Below are 6425 nucleotides of genomic sequence, written 5' to 3'. Positions count from 1 at the left end.
TAGGCTGTGGTTTAAAATGAAAACAAAGATTATATATATATATATATTTTAACTAATTTATGTTATCTTTTAAGGTTAATTTCATTCATTTAATTATTAGGGGGTTTTTTTTAGGAATTTTTCTCCCTTTTATCACCAATTTGGAATTCCCAGTGCGCTCTAAGTCCTCCTGGTGGCATAGTGACTCGCCTCAATCTGGGTGGCGGAGGACGAATCTCAGTTGACTCCGCATCTGAGACCGTCAATCCACACATCTTATCAAGTGGCTTGTTGAGCGCGTTACCGCAGAGACGTAGCGTGTGTGGAGGCTCATGCTATTTTTTGCGGCATCCACACACAACTCACCACACGCCCCACCGAGAGCGAGAACCACATTATAGCGACCACAAGGAGGTTACCCCATGTGACTCTACCCTCCCTAGCAACCGGGCCAATTGGTTGCTTAGGAGACCTGGCTGGAGTCACTCAGCACACCCTGGGATTTGAACTAGCGAACTCCAGGTGTGGTAGTCAGCATCTTTACTTGCCGAGCTACCCAGGCCCCATTTTTTTCATTACTTATTTAACTTCACTTCTAAAAAAATGTAGTCATGTCAGTTTGCCTGAAAGAATACAACACGTTCGGATGTTTTACGCACAATTTTGGTTGGGAGCAGATGTAAATTTTGTTCGTATCAACTAACATTTTGAAAATATGAAAGCTTTCATGAATCCTAAAAATTTACGACAAAATGGCTTTACGAACGATTTATACACAAATTAGTTCTGCTCGTGTTTCATGAATGAGGCCCAAAGTTATTATGATTTTTCCTAAGTTTAACCCCAAACCTAAACCTAACTTTTGTGTATCATAGAATAAAGAAAACATCTGGTTGTAGAACGAGACGAGGGAAGTGCATTACAGGTTATTAACATACATTAATCATTTGTATTGTATACATAAATATGGAATGAGTAACCAAATTTTCACAGACGGTTCCTTTCTTGAAATAAAGTGTTGGAAAGGAGGCTAGCTAAAATTTGATGCCTGTATTGTATCGATTTGAAATTCTGTTTGTTGATTGGTTGGACTAAAAGTTGTATGATATCTTGAGATTTCGCCATCTGGTACAAATTATTACGAGTTGTCATGAGACTATGTTGAGTTATGCTATTCACATTCATTAAACTCTATTAAAAAAATGGTCTCATTTGCATCTTTTTTAATTTCTCCTAATTCTAGGTTTAGGGTTTGGGTAAGGGGTTTGAGTTAATGGTAAATTTTTAGGAGAAACATCTGAGATAAAGTTGATAAAAAATAAAAGGACATGATCTTAAATGAATTTGACAGATAGAGCAGCTTTATATTTATCCTACCTTGAAAATTCTTACCAAGCCATATTTGATGATGTTTTTGCTTGATGTTTGGACATTTTTGCTATAATTAAGTGTGTTTTACTTGTTTCAGATGGGCCTTTGTTTGGCTTAAAAATAAACTGAAATATATAGTACACATATAAACTACTTTCATGACACTTTTATGATGCTTTGGCATCTTTACACAGCCGAGTTAAAGCTGCTCTGAGCCTAAACTCAGAGCAGGTTTAACTAAATAATGCCTGCTCTGACCCACCTCCGCTCCTAGTATCAAATGCAGTTCCGATGCAGCTTTAATTCTGTGTACATGAAATGCAGCATCAGAGCAGCCTAAAACTGTGTTGTTGTCAAGACAGAGCATATATTTAATAATTTAGCTTAATATTTAAATAAGTATAATTGTATATTTTTATTCATTTCATATTACTATATTCATAATTTTATATTAAAAACATTAATCTCATGACATTATGCAATTTTAATTGCTGTGTAAATGCATTTATGCTTTCAGCATGCATGCCACTTCAGATGCAGCTTCTTTGCCACCATTGCAGTGTAAAGATGGCATTTGACTGTATAAATCACCATCCTTTTGTTGTATTTAAAGGAGCAGCTCAGACATTCTGCCTAACATCTCATTTTGTGTCTCAAAGAAAGAAGAAAATCAAACAGATTTGAAACGACATGAGGGTAAATGAGTAAATGATGACAGAATTGTCATTTTTAGGTGAACCTTTCCTTTAAAGTTGCATTTACAAAGGAAAAGTGTTGAAAGCATTTCTCATTCTCTTCCTCACGCAGATTAGACACCTATCATTTGTCCGAAAAATCTTTCTCTCCTTTTGTGTGTAACTGTCGCAGCAGCTTTGTCTAAAGTTGAGTGACAATTGATTTTGAAGACAGTTACTATGAATATAACAGCAACCGCGGTAAAGAAAGGCAAAAAGACCAGAAATTCAGGTTTGGAAAAGTCCGGAGTCCCTCCCAGTGCATTCTCAGGTATATGTGTGTGCTGTTTTTATCACAGGTAAATTAGGACAGGACTTTTTTCATGTGCTGATAGTTTCTCATTGTCTTGGGTGTGAGAAATAAATACTGTATAAGCGCGATGACTCACTCGTTTATTCCTAAACATGGGATGCACACATAAGCGCTCGGGAACAAGGTGTGCTACTTTTCGACAGAAGTGTCAGTGTAAAGAGCAGATCAGGTATTGGGAAATTGCATATCTGGGTGGCAGTGACAAAGATTATGAGGAAAGATGAATAATTAGGGCCCAAGCACCGATGGTGCGAGGACCCTTTTGTTCTTCTAGGCGTTTATTATTTAGTCCCCAAATTAATCGCATTTTTGAGGGCCTTAACATACTCGAAAACTCATGAAACTTTGCACACGCATCAGAAGTGCCGAAAATTTACATCTGATATGGGTTTCAGGTTCACGCTATGTTTCACCTACACGTACGAAAATCGGTACACATGTGTAACATCCTACAGATTAAATCAGATCAACATCATATTCGGTCAGTCTAATCTAAAGGCCTTGGCGATGCTAAATTGCGAAGCTTTTGAGTTTTCTTTGAACGTCGTGTCCGTGGCGGCCTGACAAATGTTTCGATGTTTCGCCATGAAACAAGAAGTTGTTATAACTCAAACATAAAACGTCCAATCTGCTCCAAACTTCACGTTTTATAAGAGTCCCGTCTGAACACTTTTATATGCCAATATTCAGTTATAGTCATAGCACCACCTACTGGCAACAGGAAATAACATGTTTTACACTGTGATACACTCTTAACAACATTTAAGTGCTAAAAAATGCTAGTGACATTCCCTGGCACAGCTGCCCCAACGTGCACCAGGGTGCGGGGGCCCGTTCATTGCTGCTTGCAGCTTTAATTATTTATTATTATTATTATTTCCTGTGAACAACTTCAGAGAGTTTCACTTTCAGAGATATTTTGCTTTTACTTGAACACTGAAATTGTAGTTGTCCTTTAAGATTGATAGAATTATGTTGCCTTATTAATTTCAAGAGGTAATTGAACATGAATGTTAACTCAAATCATGCAACTTGTTGGAGAGGTGTGCTATTACTTTTTGCCTGATGGATGATGAAATGAGCCAAAAAAAAACCCAATCCCACAGCAGGGGACCCAAGCCCAGAATATCCAACCAGGTCTCATATAAACACGTTACTATACCTGTACATTTTTGCTAAAGAATTTTTTCTTGGCTCGTTGTACGTATCATGGCAGTTACAAAACAATGACTTTTATTCACTTTCACACGAATCACGAGTAAAACAGTGTATTTTCAGTTCATAAACACTTACTTTTCTCCCTGTTCCTCACACAATCCTATCTTACTACATCTAAACACTTTTACTATAGTCCATGACTTTATTTAATGTTTGCATTACATAACCAACTACATTGACAAGCTTGTTCAAGTGTGTTCAAATTGCGGGGTAGCTCAACTGATAGAGTTTGTGATGTAAAGGACCGGGGTATGAGTCCTGAAGAGCCCTTAAATCGACACGTGAGCTGAAAGTGTCATAGAAGCACCACAAAATGAAGCACCAGTTTTTTTTATTAATTTAAATTAATTAATTAATTAATTAAATTAATTAAAATTTTAATGCCTTTTAGGACACTACTGGTTAGGTTTAGATTTAAGATTTAGGGTAGGGAGGTCGGTTTTGTTGATTTAAATCTCATCTGTTTGGGACAAAATTGAACTTGCTTTTAGCTGTCACCATATGTAACGAAGGTCCCAAGATACAGAGGAACAGTTCAGATTTTATTAACAAAAGAGGCAAAAATGGTCACTGAACAAGCTGAAGAAGTCAACCGGCACAGACTGCAGTGAGGCGAAGAACTGTATCTTGAGCTTGACTGGCGGAGAGGGGTGTGAGGTGAGAATAACCACCCCCCCCCCACCCCAGGTGAGCAGAGCAATGCGGGTGAGCAGCCGACACAGCGAAGAATCGTGAGAAATCCAAGGACAGGTGAGCAATCCAACCGACCAAAGCTGACACTGGAGGAAACAGTACAGCAGAAAGAAAAGACTGAGGCGAGACAGAGTGAGGTAACTCAAAAACACTACACACCATGACACACTGGACGACACTTGAGGAAACGAAAACAAATACACAGGAAAGAGCCGGCAACTCACCAAGTCCGTGACATTAGTACCACACAATGGACATTTTTTCTTGAAACTGCCATGATACGTGCAAGGAACTATGTAATATCGTATAACCACCCAGAACACCCAAGCAACCACATAGCAATGTGCTAAAAACCACTCAGAACACCTTATAAACTGCATAGCATCACCCTTGCAACCACTAACAACACCCTTGGTAAGACTTGTATGGTCATGCACCATTGCACCATTCTCATTTTATTGAGTTAAGTCTAATAATCAATTTCTCATTTTATTATGCTTAGCAATTAAACCCCACCTAGTGTCTTAGGTGCTTGATAAGCATTGTAAATCGCAACTGAAGTATGCAGCCTGTGAGAGTTGGTGCGGACGACAAGCTGTGACATGTTTTGCTGTAGTCTGCTGAATTCGCACAGCACATTTAATGAGGCAAAATGTGTAACCCTTTACAGGCAACATGAGCGAAGCAAAGCCTTTTAATCCCACATAATCAACTGAATGGATTTGCAAAATGAGAGAATACAAATGTTGCTGGATGTTTCCAAAATAAGAGGCACTGGGTGAGATGTTAACCAAGGCCGGCTTGAAGATTTTTTGTGTGTAAAGGCTTAATTTTATAAACTGCACTCACTGACCTCCCAGTGTCGGGCTTTTTTCAGGATGTGCAACAACACTGAAAGTAGTTTTAGCAAAATACCAATATGTAGCTCTAGATAGGTACAAAAAAACATTTTGACAAGCAGAATGGCATAAGATATTAAGGTGGTTTTCACACTGGGCATGTTTGCTGCGGTTCGAACTCAGTGTGATTGTTCCCGGCGCCCCTCTCAGCGTTGGTCTGGTTTCAGACTCATGTATGATTCTGTCGAACCCTGGTGCTTTTACGTCATCGACTTGCGCCATCACAAACATGCACATGATGGAAAGCACAACGCGGGTTGCTATATTTGTGTGTTTGTTATTAATTTTGTATCATTATGCACACCAGAGTGACATGTGTGCCTCTGTGCTTCGCATGCTGTAATTCAGCAGTTGTATATGTCCAGGGGAAGGAGACTATATCTGATGCTCACAAACTATCTTTTTTGAGGACACAGCTGGTTGCACGCTCACTCACTCACTCACTCACATATATAAAAGTCACCTCACCTTTTCTGTGTCCCGCAACGTTTCCCTGCCACTCATGATGCACGTGTGTGTGTTTGTTTTTGTGCAACTGATGATTTCATCATGCTTAAATCTGCCAAAACGTATGCGCAATCATTTTACTTCCTGAACAAGTGCGGGCCCGAGTACAGGTTACTTTCTCACTTATGCGAACCGTGCCACAGTCCCAGTGCAACCGAACTCAGACCACCTCCTTCAGGTGGTCTCAGGTTCGGTACCGCGGTGCACTTCCCTGTCCGCATGAAAGCTTTCACATTACCAGCTTTCCATGCGAACCGTGCTCTGTTTCGGACTAAACTGCCAGTGTGAAAGCCCCCTAAGTCTTGTTTTTAGATGAGGTGTATTCTTCAAACAAGAAAAAACGATTTGCCAATGGGGTAAGACAAATAAACTTGTTTTCCCTTTGAATTAAGTTTATTCTTCTTAACCCACTGGCTAATAGTTTTTTCTTCTTTTAAGGAGAGGGGTCTGTCTGCATCCTGCAAGACTACTATAAGAAACGGCCACTACAAATTACGTCCCCTCCAAGTCTTGGGACAGTTGGACGCCACATTCATACACTCTTTGTTGTGTTTATTTGGAGTCCCGCAGCAACCATACACCTATCCAAAACTCTAAACGTAACCATAACCACAAAGATTTTAAAAATGAAAGGTTTGTAAACTTTATGTATCACTATATGGCGACAGTGAGGAGCAGTGTAATAAAAATGAAGAGGAGAAGAAGCTAGCG

At 39.3% G+C, this 6425-nt stretch overlaps 1 long non-coding RNA gene across 1 annotated transcript; it reads right to left on the bottom strand.

Annotated features, from left to right (window-relative positions):
• Positions 1-4136: 4136 nt before the first annotated feature.
• On the bottom strand, positions 4137-4708 carry LOC127446032 (uncharacterized). Its single transcript, XR_007898088.1, has 2 exons — positions 4533-4708; positions 4137-4394 (listed from the first exon to the last, which is right to left on the bottom strand). It is a non-coding gene; the product is annotated as an uncharacterized LOC127446032 (long non-coding RNA).
• Positions 4709-6425: the final 1717 nt, after the last annotated feature.

The sequence above is a fragment of the Myxocyprinus asiaticus genome, chromosome 9 (assembly GCF_019703515.2).
Source record: "Myxocyprinus asiaticus isolate MX2 ecotype Aquarium Trade chromosome 9, UBuf_Myxa_2, whole genome shotgun sequence".
Taxonomy (NCBI): Eukaryota; Metazoa; Chordata; class Actinopteri; order Cypriniformes; family Catostomidae; genus Myxocyprinus; species Myxocyprinus asiaticus.
The sequence above is the reverse complement of the archived record's forward strand: the minus strand, read 5'-3'. Positions and strand labels throughout refer to the sequence as shown.